The 23,674-nt window shown below is 44.3% G+C and overlaps 1 long non-coding RNA gene across 2 annotated transcripts; it reads left to right on the top strand.

Moving 5' to 3' along the window:
• Nucleotides 1-18,926: 18,926 nt before the first annotated feature.
• On the top strand, nucleotides 18,927-22,667 carry LOC146891612 (uncharacterized). Of its 2 annotated transcripts, XR_015734986.1 has the most exons (4): nucleotides 18,927-18,989; nucleotides 19,280-19,381; nucleotides 19,546-21,775; nucleotides 22,538-22,667. It is a non-coding gene; the product is annotated as an uncharacterized LOC146891612 (long non-coding RNA). The 2 variants fall into 2 exon arrangements; XR_014997193.2 differs by having other exon boundaries at nucleotides 19,546-22,667.
• Nucleotides 22,668-23,674: the final 1,007 nt, after the last annotated feature.

The following is a 23,674-nucleotide window of genomic DNA, read 5'->3' as shown; positions in this document are numbered from 1 at the left end:
ATAAAAAGTCTCATTGCTTGAAATAAACTCGTCTCTGCCTCAGTTTTGTTGAGACCCATCCAAGCTGACCCTGTTTTAATTCTTACTGACCATATCAGGAGCCCCTGGTTGGGAAGTAAATGATGGCATATTTATTTATTCATCTACTTATCTATTTATTTATTTATTTTTATGCCCTGGCAATGCTGACACATGTATGGGCAGCCTGTATATGGCGGTTCTGTTGAACTTGTCCATATTGTGTTTCATGGTCTAAATTGATGAGGACAACTGACCAAGTCTCTTCCTCAAGAAGGCACCAGATCTCATTACTGATGGTTGTGAGCCACCATATGGTTGCTGGGAATTGAACTCAGGACCTTCAGAAGAACAGGCAGTGCCCTTAACCTCTAAGCCATCATGTGCTGGCACTTACAGCACACAAATGCTCTTAAGGAGGACTCTCCAGGCAGAAAATCCAAAACAGAGACCTGGAAAATGAAAAAGTCCCATTTCTGAGAAGAAACTCCGCTAACATCCTGGGACCCAGGTCAGACATTCTCTGCTGAGATCGCCAGACCTCTGCCTGTTAAGAAGGCTGCTACTATTGCTCCATGTGAGGTGTCCAGGGCCTTCTGCAATGATCACCGCAGAAGGTGGACAAGACAGTAGCTGACTGAACCCAGTGGTGAAGCAACCTGCCCTCTGGTGATGAGCTTTGTTCAGCAAGCACCTACAGGCCAGTGCTTGTGAGGTACCAGGGATGAGGCCAGTGCTTGTAAGGTATCAGGGATGACTCCAGGGTCATATATTAAGTTGTTTATTTTTTCCGTGATCTTCCCTGTCGTTGAGACGAAATTTCATTACGAGAGCTTAAGCAGTTTGCTGGCGATCAGAAGTCACTTGCAAGCAAGTGGTTTAGGCAACCACAAGCCAGGCTTCTAGCTCTGGCGTTCATGCTGTTTTGCCTTCTATCTAGCAGGTTCCTCTGTTCCCTTCTGTGCCCTCCTCCAGCCCCCTTCCCTTTGCTGCTTGGAGGGAACAGATGTCAAAGGACAAATGTTACCAAAGCAAGGCAGTAGGAAGCCTGAGTGGCTGAGCTGAGCACCTTCTTGCCTAATGCTATGTGGAGCTTTATGCTTTGGGGAGCACTGGGTGAGGACAGGGAGCCCAGTAAGCCTTTTTCTTGTGATTGACTGCAGCTGACACGGATTCTTCCCTTTCGTCAGGACCACACCACTCGCACGGCTAAGATCAGAGCGCCTCGGATCATGAGAGCAGAATCATGTGTGCTTCTGCCTTGGGTACGTGAGATCACGGGGCCGATCACAGCATTTGCCCCAGCTGTAGGCCTGTCTGTCCTACTGGGCCTCCTCACTGTAGCTTCTGCTAGCAGGGGCCACGGTACAGAAGTGACGGGAGCTTCCTGGAAGGAGCAGAGGGCAAGTGCTTAGCCACCGGACCTGTTCTCAACCCAGTTGCTGCCTTCTCAAGGTCAGGGTCTGAAGAGAGGTCCCGTATGAGGGTCAGCTGCGTCTGGAAGCAAGGTTACACTGCCTCTTATGAAATGGGAGAACGTCAAGAGGGGAACCAGGTGCTCACATAACTGGACACTCGTCTGCTTCTGGAAGCCATTGCTGCAGTGATGGGCAAGTGGCCTCCCTAGGGATTTATTGTTAGGCCAGAGAAAGTGGGGGCTCCCAGAGTTAGACTAGAGGGAACAGTTAAACCAGATGGTCATGCCAAAAGTGATGGACTTGAATAGTTACTTAACAGGGACTGTACTCTCAAAGAGAAGCAACTCGCAGTTCGAATTCACTGGCTTGGGACGTTTCATTTTCCTAGTGCTATGTGAAGACCAGGGGAATCCCTTAAAGAAGGAAGCAACACATTGTTAGGACTATTTCCTAACGCAAGCTCCCCGCCGCAGCAAAATTCCCAATCAAGCCAAATCAAAACAAGCCAAATTAAGAAATATCCAGGTTTAATGGGAGTTCTGCGCTCTTGGGTGGCCCCAAGGGGGAACCAAGAAGCCATGCAAAAGCAAGGCAGAAAAAAAGGAGACCACATGTTCCTCTTGTGGGGGCTCATTTAAATACATGGGGTGTGGTCTTGACCCCACCCCCAGGGAGGGGTCAGGACTTGGCCTGCTGGGATTTGGAGTCCAAAGTGCTAACGGTTGTGGGGGTGGGGTAGGAGGAGCGGGGAGCTAGGATAGATGCATTTTGCTGGGGCTTAAGCTCCCAACTTGACACATATAGCTATAAAAATCAAACATGCCTCCTGTCTGTTCACAGACGCCTTGGGGATGTGTTCATTTGTACCATATGGGAGTGGATATGCTCATTTTTGCAAACTCTAGTGCTGAATGGGGGCAGAAAGGAGAAGCTGGGATATCTGCCCCGAATTTCCAATGGAGGGTTTCTGCTGGGAACTGTTCACATTTCATGAGGGGAAATAATCAATTGAACACACACACACACACACACACACACACACACACACACACGCATACTGCTCACGCGAATAATTTTCTAACCAGAAAGCTACGCTGTATACAGAGGACTTGAGGTGGGGAGGAGCCAGCATGTTAACTTAGGAAGGCCTTAGTGTGACCAGGAACAACAAAGATCCAAGAGGTTGAAACTGGGGAGCAGGGCATAAGTGGCTTGTCCCTGGTGATGTAAGATAGAAGGGTCCCCTGCAGCTGCTTTTTTTTCTCCAGGTGACTTTAGGTATCCCTGATCCAAGGGTAGGTTGACATTACCCCCAGCAGGCATAGGATCAGAGATGCTGAGTCATTGGGAGTTAATGCCAACTCTCTTTCCATCTTCCTTCTGGGAGGCAGAGTGCTGGCACATGTCATTGAGACAGTGTATCTCTTGATCCCTGAGCCTCCCACTTCCATGATAAAGGGAATTTATTTTAACTTCATCTTCCATTCCTGTGTGTCCTAACATCTTCAATTGTGAGACTAGATTACAATTCATATTGCCTTCAGAAGAGCAGGAATTTACTGGCTCTCTTGGGGTACAGTGGCTCTGTGCACTGTGAGAACCAAGGTCTCAGTGACGGCAGACACCATTTTCTCTTATTTCTTCCCTCGATCCATTGTAATCTTGACTTCTTTGGCAGTTCAGAGAGATGTAATCTTTTTTCTTTTGTGGAATGGTCTCACCATGTATGTAGCTGGGTCTGAGACACAATCCCTCTGCTTAGAAATCTTGAGTGTATGAGCTACCATACTCAGTCATTCATCTTGATTATGGAAATCCCACCAGAAAAAGCAAACGCCTTTTTGCCTACTGCCCAATAAAGTATTATTGTGTCTTGTTGATTCAGTGTAATACAGACCCAATTTGAAACCAACCACTGGCCAAAAGGCTGTGCGTTGTGGCTTACTGAGTTCCATCCTTGCTTCTGAAGCCAGCAATGGAATCATGTGTGTATGAGTGTAGGGAGTATGGGTATGTATGTGGTGTATGTGTGGTATATGTATGTGTGTAATGTTTAGTATATGTGTATGGGAGGTGTGTATATGTATGTATGTAGTGTGTATGTATTATTTATGTATGTGCATGGTGTTTAGTGTGTATGCTTGCTGTGGTGTATGGATGTGGTGTGTGTACGGTGTAGGATATTTGTGGTGTGTATGTGGGGGGGTAGGGTGTGTGGTATATGTGTAGTATGTGTATGTATTGTGTGGTGTCTGTATGTGTATGCTTGTATGTATGGTGTGGTGTAGGTATGTGTAGTGCTTGTGTGTGTAGTGAATGTGTATGTATGTGCATGCATCGGGGATTGTTTGTGGTGTGGGGTGTGTGTGTGTATATGTGTGTGTGTTGGAGTGTGTTGTATAGTGTGCGTGTGAATGGTGGGGTCTGTGTGTGTGTCTGTGTCTGTATATATGTGTGTGTGTGTGAGAGAGAGAGATTTGTGGTCTGACCACTAGGGGGCGTGTGAATGGTTGCTGCACATCAAAGACAATAACAACAGAGGAAAATAGCTACTACCTAGTGAGCCCACAGAGTAGTTGGAAAAATGAAGCCTTGTATGAGGCTCAAGTGACTCTTAGTTATATCAGGGATCTATGTTTGTAGGTTTCTGAGCCTTGTCTGATTGCTGACTACTTTTGTCTTTTCCACCAGACTCCCAGCTCTCTACTGGAAACTGTGTGGGCTGGCTCAGCTCTCTTGTTTCCCTGATGCTGGAGTTACCAGGGTCTCCCTTGCTGCTGCCCAGGGACCCGGCACTGTCACCTCATACCGACTTGACCTCTGTCTCAGCAGGCACCTGAAGATGTGTCTCGTCTTCTAGCTTCTGGACCTGGGGAACTTGGTGTGATGATAAACTTCTGTGATCCATGACTAAGCTGGGAGATGAAGGAAACCACATCCTTTAATTCTTAAATCCTCTTTGGCTTTTTGGCATTTAGGAGCAGGATTAAAGCTGTCAAGATGTAGATTTGCTGAATCTCTTTATGGATTAAGGTTGTTGACATATGAATATGGCCTTATCAGTGGAGGGCTCTCAGTGCCAAGCCAGGCCATGTGGACTGTTCTGCGAAGAGTGGGCGCCTCCAAATACATGTGGGTACTTGAGAGTAGCATGCTGCCCGTGGCTGTCCTCTGGAGCACGCACAGAGCGTGAAGCCCTGGCTATGCTCTCACACAAGGGACCATCTGGCAGACCAGTTGTTCTGGACGGGAAGAATCTCCATTTTGAGCATTAGCTACTCACTTTAATCACGTCATTCTCTCAGGGGATCCCTCACAACACAGAGAACTGACCGCCCCACCTCAACAATGTATGCTGGGCAGAAGCAGCTGGCGTGTCCCATTTCTCTCTATAAAGTTAAACCCTGCAGGAGGAGTTCATCTCCTCATGGTTTGGCAGAGTGACTGAGGAAGACCGAGGTTAAAGTAACAGGGAACAGGAAATGATGCGGTTTCTTCACAAGTCAGCCACTTCCGCTGCCTTGCTTCCCTGGGGTGGGCACCTCCCCACCTCGGCATCTCCCTCTTCCTCTTGGCTGACAGTCCTGCCACCCTATCAGTGGCTTTCTGCATGCCTCCTGTCCTTCATGTCTACACTCCACGTGCTCACCCAGTTCTTCTCTTGGCCTTTTTCCCCGCTGTGTGCCTCCCTGGACTCATTTGCCAGTGCCCCTCTCATGCCCCCTGCCCCGCTTCATCTGTGCGTCTGCCAGTCCATACTTCTGGCCTTTGTTTGCCACCTTTCTTGTTTGTTCAGGCTCTTGCCCTCTTGTCTGTTTTGACTGATTGCTCCCCAGTGGACTCTCACTTCCCGCCTGCTTATCTATTCTTTTCCGTCAAGGACAGCTGGCCCTGTATCTGAGGGGCAGATGTGCCTTTGGGTCTCTTATTTCTCCTTGGCAGCTTCCTGTGTTCACACCCACCTATACCATGCCCTGTTCCTGTGGGTCTGCAAGTTCCTTGACCTCTCCTGCTTCTGTGCCTGCCTTTATAACAGGAGTGGTGTTGGCACACCCCTTGCCGATTCCTTACGAAGGCTCAGCGAGCTGCTAAGTGCATAAGCAGCATCAGAGAAGTTGTCCGATAAACATCAGCTCTTACTATTACAATAATGTAATATAATTAATTGCATTAATACTCTACTGTTTTACTGTATTATTTATTATTCTGCATTACTTTGTTATACTGTGTTAATATTATACTGTCCTGATATTTAGGTCCCCAGGAGATCCTCAAAAGCAGAAAACACAGAGGCAGCTTCTGATAGAGGGGCAAGGTGAGGGCGGCTGTGTGGGGACAGAGGACATGCCCCATATCGGCTTAGATCATCTTATCCACCCTTTCTACAGACTCTAAAGGAAAGTTCATGTCTGTCAGGGAGACAAAGATTGTATTCTTCCTTTCCAGATAAATGACAACACAAAGAACAAAGTAGATTGGGTAAACATTGACTTGGTAGAAATTTCCTTTAAAACCCAGTGAATCAAAGCCAAGCAATGCTCAGTAGGTTGGCACACCATCTGTCTGTTCCCTTCCAAAACTCCATCAGGATTCCTAAATGTAGTTTGGATTTCGAGAACATCTGGAATCTGCCAAGCACATATTTTAAGCTCTGACATTATAATCTGTGTTTCTTGCTACTTGCTTATTCCTGTTGTCTGTGCATCAACTCCCAAAGATGAGTCTGATCAGCCCCATCTAATCAGACAGTGTCAGACCTGAGAGTGTATTGCGAATGTGTGTGTTTGTGTGTGTGTGCTCTGAATCTTTGTTTCTGATCATAGAAGTAATAATGTTCAATTATTGAAATGTTAGAAAATAAGAAATTGGTAAAGAAATCATCAAGCAGTCATGGCCTTGGCCTATAACCATACTGATGAAGATTTTGCTTATCACCATAGATCCTTCATTCGACGATGGATGGCGATACAGACGGAAACCCACATTGGAGCACCGGACTGAGCCCCCCATGGTCCAAATGAGGAGCAGAAGGAGGAAGAACATGAAAAAAAAACTCAGGACCGCGAGGGGTGCGATCACCCACTGATACAAGGGGTCGGATCTAATGAGAGTTCACCAAGGCCAGTTGGACTGGGACTGAACGAGCATGTGATCCAACCAGATTCTCTGAATGTGGCCGGATTCTCTGAATGTGGCTGGCCCGGAGCCTTTCTGAAAAGCCATTGACAATGACACTGGGACTTGTTTCCTCTGCATATACTGGATTTTTGGGATCCAGTCTGTTTGGATACTCACCTTCCTGGACCTGGAGGGAGGGGGGAGGAACTTGAACTTCCCACAGGGCTGGAAGCCCTGACTGCTCTTAGGGATGGAGAGGGAGGAGGAGGGGGAGGGGGGCAGTGGGAGGGTGGTGGGAGGAGGGGCGGAAAGGAAACTTTCATAATTTAATAAACTTTGAAAAAAAAAAAGAAATCATCAAGCAGTCATAATTTATGCATGCAGAAATATATACTTGATATTTTAATTTCTGAAGGATCAAATGTATATACATATATGTAGTATATATATATTATATATGAAGAATATATGCACATATACACATACCTGTGCTACACTATGCCTTTAAAATACTAATCAGGACCATGCTGAATATACATTGAGAATATTGGTTATTTTAAGTAATTTATACTTGACAATTTTTTCTTATAACATTTGAAAACTGCCTTATTTGTGGTAGATGTATGCTGTCTCAGCTCAGTTCCCACAAGAAGCAGATGCCAAGAGGTTCTTTTAAATTTATTTTAATACACACACACACACACACACACACACACACACACACACACACATATATATATATATATATATATATATGAGTATTTTGTCTGATGTATGTCTGTGTAATATGTTCATGCCTGGTTTCCAAAGAGGCCAGAAGAGGGTGTTGGATCCCCAGGTTACAGACAGTTGTGAGTTGCCACGTGGGTGATGAGAATTGAACCTGGGTTCTCAGGAAGAACAGCAAGTACTCTTAACTGCTGAGTCATCTCTTCAGCCCCCATTCCAAATTTTAATTAGATTCTCTCTCTCTCTCTCTCTCTCTCTCTCCCTCTCTCTCTTTTTCCACTGTGTGTATGTATTCAGGTACCTAGGGCGGCCGGAAGACAGTGTTGGATCCCTTGAAGCTGGAGTTACAGGATTTTGTGAGCTATTCAATGTGGATGTTGGGCTCTGAACTTTGGTCCTCACAACAGAGCAATGCAAGCTTAACCAACTCTTAACAAGTGCTCTCCAGCCTCTAATAAGATCAGAGGAATTAAAAAACAAACAAACAAACAAAAAACCCCTGAGACAGGGTCTCAAAGATGTATGTTACTATCCTGGAACTTGCTGGGTAGACCAGGCTGGTTTTGAACTTATAGAGACCTGCCTATATACTGGGATTAAAGGCGTGTGTCTCCATGTTCAGGTGTTCAAGAGAGGTTTATGGTGGCATGAAACACTGGGAGATCTCTCTGCACGACACAGCGTGAGAGGGAGCAGGGCTAGGTAAACGAGGTGAAGCAGGGCTTAGCGCTGCTAGAGGAGACCCACAAGGAAGGGATGGGCAGGAGGAATGGTTTCTAGAGGGTCTTGCTCAGGCTGATGGGTCTCAAAGGCTGGGCACAGCTTGATTCCAGTTCCTTTTCTTTTTTCTTTTTTGGCTGTTGACAGGAGCTAGCATGACCTTGACGCGATGAACTCGGCTCTAGTTCTAAAGGGAAGCATTTGAAGGCTTACAGTTGACTACACTCCCAGCTGAAGATTCTTCTGAAGGCTATTTAGTGGTTCAGCAACCTGGCCATTACAGGTATATGATCCCAGCACCAGCAGGTGGAGGCGGAGGCCTAGAATTTCAAGGTCATCCTCAACTGCATATCAAGTTTGAGGCAGCCTGGGCTACATGAGAACCTGGTTCAACAACAATAAAAACAACTTTAACAAAAAGGTGTTTCTTATATATGAATCTTTGTGTTCTTCTCTCTAAGACCCCTTTAAAAATAAACTAATCTATAGACTTCTGCTTAACCATGATACGTTGTTTTTCTCAATTACCTCTCAAAACTTAATAAAAAGCAAAAATCTCTCCGCAAAGTCGAAATCAATAAATTGAATCCACGAGGAGACAGCAGGAGATGAGGAGTTCAGAAGAATTTTAGAAGAGATGGATGCATGTTATGAATAACATGTTAGCTGCTAATCAAAGGGAAGAGAGCGGAAACCCCAGGTGCCTGCAGAGGATAGCAAATGAACTGAAGAAACCAGGGACATCTAGGAGCTCCGAGTGCCATGTATCTGGGGAAGAGTTTAGGCTAAAGAGTCTGTATGAGACGAGTGACCTCTCCATCATCTTGATCACCCCTGGATACCATGACATCCTAGGAAATTAGAGATTTAATCACTAAAGTATCATGAGTTCAAGTCCTGGGCTACAGAGTGAGGACCCTCCCCCCCAATAAAACTGGATTGTACTGGAATCTAGATGGAAGCAAATGCCTCCTCTAAGAATTCATGAAAATTGATATATTCATATATTAAGATTTGTCTCAGACCAATAATGTCCTATTAGAGTTATACAACATCAAACCTGGCAACCCTGAATTTTCAGTGTTAGAGGATACTCAATATTATCTCACAACTTAATATTGTATGAACAGTCTATCACGAGTAAGAGTCAGCAGACACAACAAATATAAAGATTAGTGTTTGTAGAATGTCTGAGATAAGATAATACACATTTGCTGTATTTTAGGATTGAGGAAGGAATAAATAAATACCTAGTACTAGAAATGGTAGGGGAATGTTTAGGGCTTTGTGAGCCAGGGCTAGCTCATGAATACTGAAAGAAATCTCAGGGCCTGAGTGTGGAGGCTGAGATAGCACCCTAGAGGGCCCCTTATTTTTATTTCATGTGTGTAAATGTTTTTCTTGCATGTATGTGTGTGTAGTGTCCTTGGAAGGCACTGACTCCACTGGAACTGGAGTTACAGAAGGTTGTGGGTCACCATGTGGGTTCTGGGAAATGAACCTAGGTCTTTTACAAAATAAACAAATGCCGTTAACTTCTGATCTACCTCTCACTACATACTTAAAAAAAATCTTATTCCAAATCCCCTGTGATTTGTTCTGTAGGTGAAATTGACAGGAGGCTGTGGTAAAGTTGACCCACAAGGTCTATGGAATAACTATGAAATCTCATGTCTCCCCGAAGGCCAAGGGTAACAGTTGAAGCATCCTCAAGGCACGACGCTCTGGGCGGTTTTACATATTTGAGCCGTCCTCTCTCTTATGAAATGATAAACTTACAACTGTAGAGTTGGGAAGGATTTAGATGAACAGACAGAGGCGTCCCATGGAAAGACGAGTCCTATGCATGGTCATGGGCAGTGGTATTGCTCAGAATTCAGTTCTAGCCCTGTTGGCCGAGTGACCCCAAGCAAATGAAGCACTCAGCGTCTTCGTCTGTGAACTGAGGATATACTCTCCCTTCATCCCAGGATAACTATGAGGGTCAAATGAGTTTATACTTGCTCCATTGGGAACAAGTTCCATATCAGTGTAATCTGCTAAATAAATGATAACTTTTTAAATTATTTTTCAAGACAAGGTTTCTTTGTGTAACAGTTCTGGCTGTCCTGAACTAGCTCTGAGACCTCGAACTCACAGAGGTCTGCCTGCATCTCTGCCTCCCAAGTGCTGGAAATAAAGGCATGCAGCACCACTGCCCGGCTATGAGTAATAATCTTTAATCCAGTAGGGCCACGGCCTCCCAAAGATAGATTCTATCTGGGCCTCTTCTCAGGAATTTTGGACCACTGGTGACATGAACATAGAGTTCTCCCCATGTCCTACACAAAGCTCCTAGAGACAGGACAGGGTTTCCTGTGTCACCAGTGTTAGGGAACCTCTCAGTCCCCTTATTTTCAGCACAAAGAAAGTGAGACCCAGGAAACCTTGGTCACGTGTTCAGCTCCACACAGCTGGTTTGTGGCATGGCCACAGCCAGAGCACTGACTCCAAATACATTTTTTTTAAGCTGAAATTACTTTTCCCCATCCGTAAATATCTGATAAAGTCAAGTATGCAGGCCATTTGGTAGAAGGAAAGAATTAATGATTAAGCCTCCTTCTGAATAAATCGATTACACTCATTAGCATGCTTCCATATTACAAATTATCTAATCATTATCCTTACTAAGAACACTCGGTGCCGAACATAAATGTCAGCTCTGAGAACGTGAGCTGGGTTGGTGGTGATTTTGTCAGCAGCTAGTTAAGTATTTCCATCTTTTGGTCTTTCATTTACCCCCTTGCTTCTCTTCTTCTAGTCCCTGGAATGCTGTTAAGTAGCACCCCTATCTAATCAGTGTTGTTAAAACCCATCACCTTCACACATCTGGATTTCCCTTCTAGCTTCTATTTGAGTGCGGTCCTACTCTTGCCATACACACATATATTTTCACAGTACTTGGAAAGCTTCGAAGTCTGCTTTTCTCGTTTTTATAAACGTCATTTGCAAATGTTATTTGTAAACATTTGCTATATTCAAAAAATATCCCACAAATGCACACCTTAATGGATACATATATTATTCTAAAATTATAGTATCAGTTCCCTATTGCTGATTTCTGGGTTGCTTCATGAACGTGGCATCACGACACATTCCCTTGCAGTGCTGGCTGGGGCTGGGACCCAGGCCCTTGGATATGCTAAATGAGCGCTTGGCTACCCATCTTCATCTATAGCCCCTCCTTTTTCTTTTCTTTTAATTTATGGCCAAAGGGCATATACTGAAGATTGAGGTTATGTGGCCAGATGTACTTTTATAGCCAGATATTTTCCTTTTGACGGCGGCTCCAGATTTTATGGGCATGCCAGTTTGGTCCCACTCTCTTTCACCCTGAGTACTTAGCAGCTTGTACTCACAGGCAAGTGCACTTAAGCCAGACACGGTTTATTCACGTGCTGATAAGCCATCACTGAGTATTATTGGGATGATATTTCCTGGAGATTTTCCCTGTTTGATTTCATACTCACTTGGCAAAAACCTGTAGACACTATAGTTTTTATTTATGTAATTTAGCACTTTGTAGAACAATCGATTGTTCAGTGCTAACTTAGTGGTAATTTCATACCCTATAAGATGCTGACAATCTAGAAGGATGGTGCTGTGGTACTTTACAATAGAAGAAGGGAGTAGGAAAGGTCAAGAAAAAGGAGATGGGGGAGAAATATGGGAAAGGAACATCAAACCTCCCTGGGAGGCAGACAAGGAACAGGCCACACTCACAATGTCCTGACCGGGTCTCTTCTTGAACTTGAATTTCCCTGCTCTGTCTGTCTCCCACCCCAGTGTCCTGCTGGCCCAGCTTCCCATATGTTTTCTCTTCCCCTGGTTGTACTGTACCACAGTCCATTTGTGCTAGACGCATCATGGCATTTGTGAACTATGTAAGCTCTTTAATGAGTTCTGCTTAATGGGCTTCCTTAGGCAGTAGGATCTCTGTCCCCTCTAGAAACGATGCCAATTCCTGTTCTTGGTACCTTCTGGGTGCAGCTCACAGGCTACTTCAAGCTATGCTCTGTCCGCCTCTTTCCCTTTCCTTGAGTTGTTTGATCAAACATATGAGATTGTTTTTGAGAAATGTCCACAGTTTGGTGCTGGAGAGATGTAGGGACTAGAGGAAGCTCTGGGTGAGTGAGTTCTGCGTGAATGTGTGTTGTTGACAAGGTCAGGTCTGTGCTGAGGACTGCAGCCTTTGGACCTATAGGGAAGAGGGAGAGCCATTCCCCGATATGGGCAGGACTCGAAAAGGGTATTAAAGCTTTTCTTGAGAGTTTGAGTGTTTATTAATGATAGATAATGATAGATAATGATAATAATAGCAACTGCACTTCCTCCACGCTGATGTTTACAGCCTGATGCTCACCTACAGAGACCTCCTACCGAGGCCAGTTAACCCCTGACATAGTGCTGTATGTTCATAACAAACACACAGAGGTTCTTGGTTGAGGCAGTAGGAGACTCCCACCCAGTTCCGATCCACTGTACATGTATGTGTCTGTCTTTTCTTCATTCTCATCACAGTCCCAGAGCCTAAGCCATGCAGGATGCTGCTGAAAGATAGCTCAGTGGTAAAGAACACTCGCTACTCTTGTAGAGGATATGGGCTCCATTCCTAACAACCGCATGGTGACTCACAACTATCAGACTCCAGTTCCAGAGAATCTAACCCCCTTTTCTGGCCTCCACAGGCATCAGGCACACATATGGTGCACATACAAACAGGCAAACTACTCATATGCATTAAAAAAAAAACAAGGCTTTATTTTAAAAAATGTTTCCAATTAATTCTACTCTTAGATCTTGGCTGCCATTCTGGCTTGTTAAGCAAAAGCATATTTAAACAATATGACAAAAGTGACATTGTGACAGAGCTATAAAAGGCCTCAGGGTGCCTTTGCACCTTGAGGCTCCTAGAATAGCCTTGATCCTTGCTGGGTGGTGTTTCATCACCCCTTCACCTTTGACAACGTACAGCCGACTTTCAGAAACTGAGCTGTCCCACTGACTTGGACCTGACCCTTGGAGAAACTTAGCAGAGCCCGCAAAAATCCCCAACTGTAGAAATGTGGGTTTACAAAGCGATTGGCGTGCTAGAGCATAGAGTTCCGAGGGGAACTTGTAGTGGAGCAGCAGCTGACAGCTACTGAGTGTTGATCTGGTCCCAATATGCTTACGCCACCTGTGCTGTTTTGTAATTACGTAATTTAATTAAATATTACTTTAAAGAATGGCATATGGATATGAAAATGAAGAAAATTACCCCACTGAAAATGAAATCAAATGCATTGTGGAGACTTGATAAAAATGTTGCCTTCCACATGTTGTTATAGAAGATGTTGATGAACCACCTGTTTAAAAAAAAAAACAACAAACTAAAAACCAAAGGGAAAGCCATACCGTCAGAGGGTTCCCACTCAGACTAATTCCTATGGTTTTAAGTTTTTATCCATGTGAACAAATTGAAACTGGATGTTATAATTGGATCATATTATGAGAGTAAGGCAGGAGCTGATGACCCAGGAAATGCAGCAACAATACAATGGCTACAAGAAGATGGATTGCATCTTGTTTCATGTTCTAGGCCGGACAGAAGTCTGCTTTATGGGATCCAGGTCTTTTGTTACTGTTGTTAAAATGACTTTGATGTGTAGATGTGTAGGGCTTGTGTTGTCATCATGGTTAGAATTGTGTGATCCCAGGTTCTGGAGCCAGGAAGGAAATCCTGGAGGAACCGTAACCCTGACTCCAGGCATCAGCCCAAAAGTGGCACTCAGCACCTACTTTCGCAGTCACCTGACCAATCATGATCTACCTATGGTCCTGGAAGACTGGGAAGTGTAGGCAGGCTGTAGGCTGTTATTGCAGACACCCGCAGTTACTGTTCTTTTGATGCAGAGGAGAGGAATTAGGTAAAGAGCCAGCTCTCTCAATCAGAGTGATACATTATGGATTAGACTTTCGTGAGAAGGACAAGGGAAGTTTTAACTACATAGTGGGAAAGCCTAGGTAAATATATGTGTACATTTGTTTTAAGTTAAAATAGCACATTAACAATGGGCTGTGTGTGTGAACTGTACTCTCAATGTCTTAACATTAACCAGTTACAATTGTACTGGTTATAATAGAAGATGTTTACCTTTTCTTTCTTCTAGTTCTTCAGTATTTCTTTATAAGATTTAATGACTTTTTAACTTTTGGGGAATCAAGACTATTGGGGACATCTGAGTATCTGCTTGTTGTCTCCAAAGGCCATCGTCTGTGAAGGAGTCCATATTTGCAAGAAAACACAGTGTTCGCTTAATGTGTGGGATGTGGTCAAGGAAGTCAGGGAGAAATACCTAATCAAAACCTATTTAGTAACTCCTTGAGAATTTTATGGTTTGCATTTTGGTCATGTTCACACCTCCTACTCTTCCCGTAATGCCTAATTTATTTCATGAAAAGATTACAATCAAAGATGAAAATAGGGTGCTTCCCAAGCCTAATTTTGCATCTGTGTCATGATTCTAGGCAGTAGAAACAACTGAATTATTTTAGGGGGATAAAAAAGCTTTGTTTCTGGTGACCCAGTGAAATCCCTTTAAGAATTATAAGAGTTGTTCTTTCTCTTTTGAATTTATCCTTCTGCAGAACCACTCAAAAGATTTGAAGATGTAGGTGCAAGCCCTTGACTAGATCATATATTTAGATTCCATGGCTTGACCTGATTGGTCTAATAAAAAGCTGGATGGCCAATAATAAGGCAGGAGAAAGGAAAGGGACTGGCAGGCAGAGAGGAGAGATCAAGGAGCAAGAGAAGGAAGACTCAAGGGGCCAGTCACCCAACTACACATCCAGCCATAGAGTAAGAAGTAAAGAAAGATATATAGAAATAGAGAAAGGAAAAAGCCCAAGGTAAAAGGTACATGGGGTGATTTAAGTTAAGAAAAGCTGGCTAGAATTAAACCAAGCAAAATAAACAAATCAATCAATCAATCAATCAATCAATCCCATTATTTGAGGGCAGTCTTCTTGTGTCCCTAAGTCCCAAAGGATCAATTCTGAGCTATACACTGTGCCATAGGGCAACCCCCCTCCACCTGGAGTGCTTCTTCATGAATGTCATTGTCTTCTGAGTATAGTGCAGACTGCTGGCTTAGCATGAAGCCCTGGGTTCTACCCACAGGACCACAGGAAACTGGGTATAGTGGTGATGCTTATAATCTCAGTACTTGGGAAGTAGAGGCAATAGAATACTCAGAACAGCGTTATTTTTGCCTATGCAGTATCTTTGGGGCTATCCTGGGCTACACGAGACCATGTGTCTGAAACAAAGAAACATCTCTGTTAACCTCATCCTCCTCCCTTCTTCTATCCTCAACCCCGCACATTTCCCTCAGTTTACCTTGGTGCAATTGATATAAGTGGTTTTGAAATAAAAAAAAATGCTGTTGAACTCAAAGCAAAGCTGTATTTTCTTCCATTTATTGGCCTGAAAATTTTGCAAACCTGTAAAGTGATATTAGTGAATGTAAGTAGATACACAACGACAGGATCTTACGGATACTCTGCATTGTGGCAATGTGTGAAAGAGCTGGGTTTCGGTGTGTCAGTTTCCTGAGATTGTCCCATATCTGCTTGTTCTTGATTTGAGAGATATTGTTTATTAGAGGCAGAGATTTTTCTTTCTTTTTAAAATGATAGGCTCTGTTGTATTAAGTTGGAAATTTATAGTCATGAGCCCAGGGAGATGACTTGTAGGAGTCATTGCTGGCCAGCATGAGGACCTGGGTTTCTAGCCTCAGCACTTGTATGCAATCTCGGTGTGCCGGTGTGTAACTGAAACTCCAGTGCTGGTGGGGTGAGTGGGATAATGGAGACAAGAAGATTGCTTGGGTTGGGGATCCGGCTTGCCTACCCAAAAGCTGGCAAACTCCAGGTCCAGCAAGAGACTGTGTCTCAAGAGAATAAAGTGGAGAGTGGTGGAGCAGGATGCCCAGTAACTTCCATGGGCTTCTGTACATGTATCCACCTGCATATACATGCATACATCACACACATATATACCATACATACACATGTATACATTTAAAGTTGCTGCATTCCAGGTAGGTTTGCAATGCAGGATCTTGACAGCACATCTCTTTGAACACCTGTGATGTGCCCACCGAAAGCTATATGTGCATATTTCATCCACAAACCTGAGGTTGTTGTGCTTATTGTCTATAGACCAAGTATCTGGAGAGATTCAATGACTTTCCTAATGCCATTCATCTGTCACGGAGTAACTGATATTCAAATCCAGAATGTTCCCTTCTTCCCAGCATGGGAAGGAGGTTTCAGTGTTTATCCCAGAAAAAAAAAAAAAAAAAGGTTGCACGTGAGCATCCCAGAAAAGAGGTCTGTATGTACTGTTCATTGTGTGGTAGGTGCTTCTTGATCAGACATGGAAAGAACAGCAGGAGTGTGTGTGTGTGTGTGTGTGTGTGTGTGTGTGTGTGCACCTGCGTTGGATGTACTCCTTGACCACATGGATGAGACACTCTGTTGTGTGGGTAGCACATCTCCTTGATACATCAAGGTCCTAATAAGCTCTTGTCTTCTGCTCTAGTTCCCCATGTGTTTAGGGCAGCTGTGTTCCCGTCAGATATTTTTCCATAGAAGGTTCTGCGATGGCCCTTCCTGTATGTGGATTATGCCAGTGGCCCATTGCATTAGCCAGTTCTCCAGCCTAAAGCTCCATTTCTAATGTGTCATTTCCGGATTTCCCAGTAACCTCAGGGGTTAGGAATGTTCGTTGTTTTTTCCTGTTCCTTCTGGAGATCTCTGATTTCGATCAGAGAGGAAAGTGCTATTCAGGCGTTCTGATGAGTTCTTGAAAGCACTGGTTGTTGAGGGGACTGACAGGACGCCCTCGATGTTGGGGGGCCACCTTGGGGGGCCACCAAGCCGCTCTTGTAGCATTCTGTACTTTCGTCTGTGGTTTTAGAACTGCAAGTTCTGTGAGTTTTCCCTCTGTACCATGGCCCCCACCCCGAGAGAAGTAGCTGATACCAAGGAATCAACGAGTATTTATCTGAATGAATGAGCCAATGAATAAGAGCTTTAATTTCCAATTGTTTATATACAGCCACTCCTTTAATCCACCATCTCTCACATGGAATGAGTTCTGGGCTAAGCCTTTGGATTTGCTAGTCACACGTCTGGTGCTGCTTAATAAAGTTTCACTCCTGGCTGCTCACTGCAATCACTTGATTATTATTATTATTTTTTTAAATAGCAGACTCCACACTGTATCCGTTGCCCTCTGAGAGTCTAATTTAATTAGTCATAGTATTTTAGCAAATCAACGTTTTAAAACCCTTTGCTAGACGATTTACCAAGCCACTGCTTCACGTTTACTTAGGCACCTAGTAGCTTCTGGCTGATGTGGCACAGAGTTAGGTCTTATCCTGTAGAATCTGAGCCTTGTGGGGGAGAAAGACATTGGCCGCTAGACCTATACCCAGAGGCAGAAGACAGGACATCATCGGAAGCCCCACAAGGGAACAACTGGGAAGTGTGTGTTGATCTGTAGGACATCAGCAGTCTTCGAGTTGTGCTGAGGGGGGCCTGGCATCTCTCCTGCTTTGATGACCTCTCTCCACTGCCTGAGAGCAGCGGGTCATTCAACAACCCCCTAGGGGAGTGTCACGTGCAGTTACAACTTTCTGTTAGAAAAGGCTGAATTGAAGACGCTGGAGTTAGAAGCAAATGTGCACATCTCTCTTGCCCGGGAATATCTGAGCTGTGTCAAATACTGGGAAACCTGAGGAGTACCATGGATGTGATGAGGACCGTCGTTGCATTGCCTGAGTGATTACAATAAAGGCAGAGGGAGTTCTCGGTCTCAATGATTTTGGACTTCGCCTCCCGGGATGGAGTTTGTGCATCCTTCTGGCCAAATGTAGATGGGCAGCAGGAAGAGGAAACAGACCTGTGCTTTCCTTTTGCTGGGAAGCCTCTGTGTTCTCGGCATATCAGCATCTAGCTTGCCATTTCCCTCTTCTTTCATTATTTAAGAGATGAATTTGGCCTCATGCCTCCATCCTGTGCCCTTTTAAAGGAGGAAGAAGGATGTGTTTGGATGCCCCTGTCCTTCAGTTTCTGGGAACAGGCACAAAATGTGCTTTTCCAGGGTAATTTGCCGAGAAATGGACTGTTACCGATGCTAAAAAATCTCCCTGCATGCGTTTGGCTGATAGTTTTATAAACAGGAATTTTGATTAATTGATGTCAGGAGCCGTGGAAGGTCTCAGGGTTTACCTTCTTTACAGGAAGGTAACAAATTAGCTTGCTACAGTTTCACGGGGGCTGGCACAAGGCTGCAGATTTCTGGGGAGGAGAAAATGACTACGTTCCTAGCAGCGTGGCTAGTGGCCAGAATATGGGCAATTCCTGTGTCGCGGGACACAGCAGTGCAGGTGATACCCGCACGGTCAGTGGCGTGTCTTTTAAGACCATGGGGCTTTTGGCGCCTCTGTCTTTTAGTCTAGGCAAAGCACTCTACCTTGTGCTTGGGAAGGCAGAACTATCTGTCTTTCAAGGCTGAACAAACACTGAGCAAACATCCTTGAAAAGGTGATCCAGAGCAAGGACAGTCTGTCCAGCCTGCGAGATACACAGAAAGCCAACCAGAGCGGGCTAGCTCTCCACAGTAAGTCAGAAATAGCGTGCGGCCCTTACGGAGGCACGGGGAAGTTGAAAGCGGAGGGTGATGTGGACTGTATAAAATCTCCAATCCCCATCTCAAATGTCCCGGGCAGAGTACACTGTTTTCACACAGATCAAGGCTATTTGTTACCTAACAAATCACATAATGACTTCACTAACACCAATTGTCACGACATCTTTAGCTCAAGGTCCTGTGGCTTGATGGGGCGTCATTCTGGCCCGGTGGTCTGCGCTGGCTCATACATGCATCAACTGGTGGGCCTGGTGATGGTTGGGTTGTTAGTCAGGATGTAGAGGAAACTGGCCAAGTGTCTGTTGGGACCCAGCAGACTAGGCCAGGCCTCTCTCCGTACTGGTGTAACAGGATCCTGGGGACAGCATGAGAGGGAATCCCTGAATGGGAACCCTTGTTAAGTCTGCACCACGATCTAAGGCTCTATGGAAAGGGCAGGTCATGTGACCAATCTGATCCCCAAAGGAGGAGAAAACAGCTGTATCCCCAGGGAGAAGACAGATCCCCAATAGGTTGTATTCTTGCTTTCTAGGTTACAGCTTCTCAGAAAGTCCTACGCCCTCCCCTCCTGTTCGCTGGGCCTGACTCTGCTCAGCTTCCAAGAACAGATGAGTTCGGACATCTTCGGGGAGACGTGAGTGATCATGGCCTCATGCTCACTAGCCTCTCACCATCGCTCCTGCCCTAGGACCAGTTTCATTTTTTTTTCTCTTCCTAGTTTTTACCAGGCTCTGACATAATTTGTTTTCCCCGCTTGTCAAAGTGGTTTAATTTGTTCGCTCTCGTTTGTTTCTCCAGTCACCGAGGACGCTCTTGAGGACAATAACTTCTCTTCGGGACTCAGGGAAGTGGCCGGAGACAGTGGACATCCATAAAATCCGTGTAGCTGGATGATTGGCAGGACAATAGGTTTAGGCAACTTTATGAGGATTTGGGAACAATCACATGCACATCAAGAAAACTTTGCCTGACAGGTCACTACAGGGGGCTTAGATGGAGAAACTGTGTACAGGAAGTAAGGGCAACACAGCTACCAGCTCTGCTTGTTTCCTGGGGCAGTAGTTTCTCCCTTTAGTCAAAGAGCAACTCACCTTATTAGCATTCAGCTTACTATTATGGGACTCATCAACATTTTAAATGAAGGTAGAATTTTGACTTTTGGAGGACCTGTGTTTTCTTACACTTGGAAGTTTAGGAAAAATATCTAGCTCTTTAAATAAATCAGTCCTGATAGTGCTTCAGAGTCTGGTGTGAGGGGCGATTATGAGGCCGTGTTCCTCTCTTATTCTCACAGGATGAATAGTTTCAGGGTTCATACTTGTGGAATCTAATGGAATATGGATATCAGCCAGTGTTTCACCATGTCCCCATGGGCTCAAACCTCAATCCTGCTACCAAGAAAAAAAAAATCTGAGTTACAGTTCAACCAGAGAAATAGAATCAGGAGGAGATATATCTAAACTGTATTTTCTATCTGTATGCATGTAACTATACTTTTATATCTATATCCTTAGCTGTCTCTGTCTCTATGCAGACAACTTGGAGCTGACCAAATACTTCTAAAGATCATAGAATAAGTTGTAAAGACCAGACCGTGGTGGCTCACGACCATCTGTAACTCGATTTCTAAAGGTCCAAGGTCATCTTCTGACCTCATGTGGTGCATACACTAAGGCTAGTGTTTAAGTACCTGAGGACTGTAACCAGCCAAGTCCGTATGTAATAAAAAGGCTAACATACTGGGTCTGGACTGAGGTGTAAGCAGAAAAGGGGCCCGTGGACTCACTCAGAAGGTCTGAATATACAGTTTGACTCCGCTTTAAGAGTGCCTGAAGAGTAAGTAAGCTTAGTAAGTTAGTATGTTTTTCTTATTAGAATAGCAATAATCAGTAACACTGATAATAATTGACCTCAACTCTGACACATGTAAAAAAGATGGGGATTATTGTAAAAATTGTAAATAAATCAAAATACCACACAGCAAAATTAATCAGACCCAAAGTCTGTACAACTTAATAAGCTTTTATACAGTTAAAAGCTGCATAAAACTGACTTTCAGGATGGAAGCTGTGAAGCTTCATATTAAATCTCACATTTTCAGTACCAAATATGTTTTATGCACTTATCCACCACCACCCAGAACAAAAAAAATTCATTGACATAATCAGAACTAGAAAAAAATTGTCTTTGTATCCTCTTCTTTATACCTTCTTTCATACTAAATCTTTTCATTTCTCTGCATTTTTAAGTTACATTTTTCTCCAGTAGTGTATATACACACTGTTGTCTGGCTTTTCTGTCCCGCCTGGTCCTCGCAGTAGTTAAGTCCCAAAGAAATCACACAGAGGTCTACATTAGTTATAAACTGATTGGCCCATTAGCTCAGGCTTCTTATTAACTCTTATAAGTTATATTAGTCCATTATTCTAGTATATGTTAGCCACATGGCTTGGTACCTTTTTCAGTGAGGCAGTCACATCTTGCTTCCTCTGCGGCTGGGTAAAGAACTGCAGAAAAAGCTTCCTTCTTCCCAGAATTCTCCTGTTCTCATTGACCTGCATCTACTTCCTGTCTGGTTGTCCTGCCTATACTTACTGCCTGTTTAAAATATAATTGACAGAATACAGACCATTGTCCCACACCACACACACTACACTTGAACATTTCATTATCTTTTCATCTGTTGATGAATAAATTAGGTTTATTCTAATTCTTTGTTATACTGAATAAAACATCAACAAACATGGGAGGGGGGTCCTGTAGTAGGATACGGACGTCTCTGGGTAGATGCCTAGGAGAAAAATGCTGCATTATATGCTGTCGAGGGCTGGCTTTGGCAAAATCACCTCTTACCAGGGTAGGGGTGTGGGAATTGAAGAAGTATAAGTAAAGAATATGAAGACACATAAAAATAATAAGACAGGAAACATAAAAAGTATTGAGAGGGTATTCCAGTGACTAAAATCCTGAAATTCACTTGTGTTTATTTTTCCACAGCTTTTATACCCAATGTAAACTGGGGGAGAAGGTAACAAAAGACTTTATTCACATGCTACAAAAGGTCAATTCACACAGTCAACTCTGAGACATCCAATCATTAGCATTCTGTCGTCTAGGTAGCTAAGGTGCTCTAAGTCTCCAGCGCTGAAGACCACCCTTCCCTAGGTGACCTCACAGTGACCAGAGATGGAGCAGAAGTGCATTTACATATCCTGACCACCTGTCAGGATGGCACTGAGCTATCTTAATTTCAAAAGAGCCAAGCAACCACCTCCTGAGTTAGGAGGTGTAGTTATGTCTGTCAGTCTCCAAACTCTCTGACAGGCAGACGAGGTGGAAATGGGCCTGCGTTTTTCGGCCTCCACAACGTGGTAGCTCTATTTTATATTTTTGAGAAGTCTCCAAAATGATTTCCACTTTGACTGTATTAATTTGCACTTCTGCCAGCAGTGGATAGCGGTTCCTTTCCCTCCTCGTCCTCTCCAGCATTTGCTGTCAGACTTGATGATAGCCGTTCTGACTGGGGTGAGGAGGTATCTCAAAGCAGTTTTAATTTGTATTTCCCTGATGGCTAGGGATAGTGAACATTTTTAAAACACAGTTATTGCTTCTTGTGGTTTGAACAAGAATGGTCCTTATAAACTCATATATTTGAATGCTTAGCTACTAGGGTATTTGAAAGGATTATAAAGATCAGGTGTGGCCCTATGAGAGGAAGTGCGTCACTGGGGGTGAATTTTGAGCTTTCAGAAGTCCACACTAGGCCCACTCTTGCTCTCTCTGCCTACAGGTCAGGTTGTTGCTCTCAGCTGCTGCTCAAGCATCTGCCTGCCTACTGCCAAGCTCCCCGCCATGATGATAATGGACTCAGCCTCTGAAACTGTAACCCAGCCCCCGATTAAATGCTTGCTTTCCTAAGAGTTGCCTTGGTCATGGTGTCTCTTCACAGCAATAGAACAGGGACTAAGACAGTCGTGGGGATATTTTTGAGATTTTTGAGAAACAGTGAACTTAAATGAAAGAGATTGGAGCGGATGAACAAGGTTTTGGAACGTCACGAGGAAATGCTGCTTTCCCGTCGGGGACTTCCAGGTTGTGAGCACACTGAGCGACTGGGAGGGTTTCTAGAGGTCAAGGGGTTCTGGGATATACTGCCTGCACTTCTCCCCAAACTTCTCTTCCATTTGGCTCTTCCTGAGTTGAATCATATATCAATAAATGTAACAAAAAGAAACCAAAGATGAAACTTTATTTACCAGTTAATTCGATGTCATTGTGGCCAATGTGTGTGACCTCACAACTTTAAGGGGTTCAATCCATCATGACGGGGGAAGGTGTAGCAGCAAGCAGCTATGTGACGGAGGAAACACGGGACAGCTCCTTATTAACATGTCAGTAGACCAGAAATCAGAGAAATTATCCTCCAAGCAGAGCCAATCTATAACTCCCCAACTTCCACGCTGTCCTATGCCCAACAGGTAAGCCCTATCTATATTCAAAAGTTTCCACACTGCCCAAGACATACCTAGTACTTGCCAACTGTACGCATCACTTTTCTTGTTGGTGTGCGTGATAGAATACCAGACAGAAGTAATTTAAGGAAAGAAGGGCTCCTTCTGGCTTTCAGTTAATCCTGGTAGGAAAGTCATGGCATCAGGATCTTGAGGTGATTGGTCCTGTTACATCCTCAGAGCGTGGTTAATGCTCCTGTTTAGCTAGCGTTGCCTTCTCTATGCCGTCTGGGACCCAAGCCCAGGAACTGAATCTTTCTCATTTCCATTAATCTAGTCCAGATGATCCCTGACAGATGTGTCTGAAGGCTTGCCTTCTAGGAGATTCCAGATCCCTGTCAGGTTGACGATGTCAGCCACACTGATTGTATAAACACACGCCGTGGGAGACACATCCTATTCTATGTAAAACAAGG

Source organism: Myodes glareolus, chromosome 15 (genome assembly GCF_982192425.1).
Source record: "Myodes glareolus chromosome 15, mMyoGla1.1, whole genome shotgun sequence".
NCBI lineage: Eukaryota > Metazoa > Chordata > Mammalia > Rodentia > Cricetidae > Myodes > Myodes glareolus.
This window is presented reverse-complemented; position numbering and strand designations above follow the sequence as displayed.